Raw genomic sequence first — 735 nt, forward strand, 5'->3', positions numbered from 1 at the left:
TTAATAATAATCATATTGGTATTCCCTCATCCTCTTACTTCACTCACCCTTATGTTTCTGGTGTTTGGGGCAATGCCCTGGCCCTCGACACAAGATATTTATTTTTGTCTAACATTTAAGGGTCTGGTGTGTGGCTGGATGTGACTGTGATTGTGTCAGACTGGCGACCTGTCCAGGGTGGACCTCGCCTTCACCCACCAGTAGCCGGACAGGCTCCGGCGACCCCGAAAAGGATGGATGGATGGATGGATGGTGTGTGGCTGGCTAATTGTCTTATTAAGTCTGGCTTTCACTTCATTTACACAAACTGAGATGGTGGGAGTTTTTGTGAAATTTGACTGTTTTAAATTTGTAATGGTGTTAAAGTGTTGAAGTCTATCAGCAAATTCTTGCTAAAAAACGCTGACATAACACCACTCTAACGATCTAATAGCAATTTATTTAAAACCAAAGGGACAACTTTTTTTGTTTCTATTAATTGACTGACATGACCACTACATGATATTTGTAGCATCCAAAAAGTTATGTTGTAGATGCACCAAAAAAAGTGTTAGAAAATGCTGTTTTGAGTTCCTGAAAATTCAAAAAATAGCTCAAAAACTTTTGAAATCAGAAAAACTTACAATGTGGATTAGATTTGCTTTTAAAAATTTCAACTTTGACTTAAACTTAAAAAAATAAAAGACTAATGTGACGTGTGTGTGATTGGTTGATGTTCTGCATGTGAATCTAAGC

Source organism: Oryzias melastigma, linkage group LG10, assembly GCF_002922805.2.
Source record: "Oryzias melastigma strain HK-1 linkage group LG10, ASM292280v2, whole genome shotgun sequence".
NCBI lineage: Eukaryota > Metazoa > Chordata > Actinopteri > Beloniformes > Adrianichthyidae > Oryzias > Oryzias melastigma.